Source organism: Procambarus clarkii, chromosome 94 (assembly GCF_040958095.1).
Source record: "Procambarus clarkii isolate CNS0578487 chromosome 94, FALCON_Pclarkii_2.0, whole genome shotgun sequence".
NCBI classification, from domain to species: Eukaryota; Metazoa; Arthropoda; class Malacostraca; order Decapoda; family Cambaridae; genus Procambarus; species Procambarus clarkii.
Window position 1 is genome coordinate 15,701,632 of NC_091243.1, and position 3,367 is coordinate 15,704,998.

Sequence of the window (3,367 nt, forward strand, 5' to 3'; positions counted from 1 at the left end):
TCAAGTCACCAAGTCAATCACCAACCTCAGTGTCCTCAGCACGCAGGAGCTCTGAAGAATCTTTTATGTCTCAAGCCCAGACTCTCAAGAGAAAATTAAGCCAAGAAAACTTAGCTCAACTTAGCGGCTGACAGTGCTCAAGTTTGTGCCGCAGACGCCAACTTATTAACCAAGTTCAAGAAGGTGGAAAAGAAGGGAAGAGAAGTGGTAAAAAAAAAAAAATGTTTAATACGAAGAATGAAGAATAAAGTGGAATATGTTATGAGATTGAGAGATGTTCTGTACACAGCGTAGCATGATACGTACACATGCCATGTACAACAGCAGTAGCAGGAGCCTCAACAGCAGTATCAACAGCACCAACATCCTCACCTCAAATAACAAGCGAGCAGTAAAAATAGGTACCTGTGTGTTAGTCAGCTGTCACGGGCTGCTTCCTGGGGGGTGGAGGCCTGGTCGAGGACCGGGCCACGGGGACACTAAAGCCTCGAAATCATCTCAAGATAACCTCAAGAGATCCAGCAGCAGAGACTGAGAGGGGGGAGTTGGGGGGGGTGATAGGGGAGCAGCCTACCAGCTAGTGAGATGCTTTGTCGAAATGGAGGTAACAGCTGAAGCAATTAAACAATGTGAAGAACAAGATGCATCCAAATCAGATGGGATGATGCTGCAATGAAGCCAAGGTACCGGAGAAGATGCTGCAATGAAGCCAAGGTACCGGAGAAGATGCTGCAATGAAGCCAAGGTACCGGAGAAGATGCTGCAATGAAGCCAAGGTACCGGAGAAGATGCTACAATGAAGCCAAGGTACCGGAGAAGATGCTGCAATGAAGCCAAGGTACCGGAGAACATGCTACAATGAAGCCAAGGTACCGGAGAAGATGCTACAATGAAGCCAAGGTACCGGAGAAGATGCTGCAATGAAGCCAAGGTACCGGAGAAGATGCTACAATGAAGCCAAGGTACCGGAGAAGATGCTGCAATGAAGCCAAGGTACTGGAGAAGATGCTGCAATGAAGCCAAGGTACCGGAGAAGATGCTGCAATGAAGCCAAGGTACCGGAGAAGATATTGCAAAGAACAGGAACAAAATAACAATTGAACAACAACTAATATGGTCCCACTATTAAAGAAGGGGAGAGGACTATAACTGTTGAACTACACAGATGAATATCACTAACAATCTTCCCTTGCAAGGTATTTGAAAGGCTTGTTAGGAAACTCACGGATCACTCAGGAATGGTTAATTTTTCTTTTGGTAAACATCGGGGAAATTCTGCCTTTAACAACTAATGGAATTTGATGACAAATTAAATGTTGGAAAACAAAAGAGAGAATGTATGGATTTTGATGATGACCAGACCACACACTAGAAGTTGAAGGGACGACGACGTTTCGGTCCGTCCTGGACCATTCTCAAGTCGATTGAGAATGGTCCAGGACGGACCGAAACGTCGTCGTCCCTTCAACTTCTAGTGTGTGGTCTGGTCAACATACTTCAGCCACGTTATTGTGACTCATCGCCTCCAATGTATGGATTTGTTGCATCTTTATTGACTGTCAAAAGGTTTTTGGCATTGTTCCCTCCACAAAAGGCTCGTACATACATGTGAAACCTGGGGTCAGAGGCTCTTATTTGCAGAACATTATAGCAGCATATAGAAAACTTACTAAAAGTTCAGATCGTTCTCCTAAACTTTGCTTAAAAAAATGAATACTCGGCTAACTATAAGAGAACATAACAAAGATGAAGTTACTGAATCCTGAAGAGGGTACCCGCCTGGTCTCAAAACATCAACATGGCTTCATGTAAAATTAAGGAATCTTTTAGAACACTATAAATGTCTTATGAGAGTCTCTGTCTGTTTCCACAATATGAACCCCCCCCCCACACACATACACACACACACACACACATACACACACACACACACACACACACACACACACACACACACACACACACACACACACACACACACACATCGTAGCCTGGTGGATAGCGCGCAGGACTCGTAATTCTGTGGCGCGGGTTCGATTCCCGCACGAGGCAGAAACAAATGGGCAAAGTTTCTTTCACTCTGAATGCCCCTGTTACCTAGCAGTAAATAGGTACCTGGGAGTGAGTCAGCTGTTACGGGCTGCTTCATGGGTGTGTGTGTGTGTGGTGTGGAAAAAAAAAGTAGTTAGTAATCAGTTGATTGACAGTTGAGAGGCGGGCCGAAAGAGCAAAGCTCAACCCCCGCAAACACAACTAGGTGAATACACATACACACACACACAAGAAACGTAAAATGCTATTTTCAACGAAAATAGATCGCAGTTTGCTCTCTTCTCTTACCATTAAAAACATGTTACGTAAAGGATGAGAGAAATCGTTTGATGTTTGGTGGATGAAAGGTAAGGTGTGAAGGATGAGGGAGGCAGGGAGGGAGAGAGGTGTGAGGGAGACTGATGAGGGATAGGTCTGAGGCAGTCTGATATGAGAAACTAATAAAGGATGCCTATGAAGAAGGTTAACAAGGAAGCCTCATAATTTTGAGAGGTACTAAGTCGCCTCACAATTATGGTATGAGGGGAGTCTCACAATGGAGAGATAAATGAGAAATTCTCCGAGTCACGATTGGATACGACAAAGGAAAAAAAGCAACAATAATAAGGAGAGACAACAGGACCATAAGATTGAGAGAAGAAAATAGAAGAGGAAGAGGAGGAGGAAGAGAAGAAGGAAGAGGGGGAACATTAGAGATCTAAAGGGAGGCGTCGAGCCCGGTGACAGCTGGGTGACACCCGCCGCCAGCACAGGGAGTGGGGCAACTGACAACAACAGGCAGTGGGGGTAGCCAAGATAGATGACTGCAAGAAACTCCACGCAGACCCTGAGTGAGCGAGTAGAATGAAGGGGGGTGAGAGGAGTTAGGAGGAAAGTGAGGGGGGATAAGAAGAGAGGGAGAGAAAGAGAGAGGAAAAGAAGATACAGCAGAAGAGGCCATAAAGAGATGGGGGGGGTTAAGCAAATGGAAGGAAGGGAAAGAAAGGTAATAGGTCAAATGAAGAAAGAATAAGAGAAGTAAGAGAGATGGTCGGCGTTGAGAATGGAAGGTTCAGGAATGGAGAGAAATAAAGAAAAGGGGAAGAGGGCCAGAGATAATAATCATTGGTTGGAATTATTAGATAGTAAAACAAATTTAGGCAAAACATAGATAAATACTGATTGATTGAGAGAGCAAGAGAGCGAGAAAGCAAGAGAGAGAGAGAGAGAGAGAGAGAGAGAGAGAGAGAGAGAGAGAGAGAGAGAGAGAGAGAGAGAGAGAGAGAGAGACCATTATCAAGGTGATAAAGGCTGATTCTCATCCATCTCTTCCATT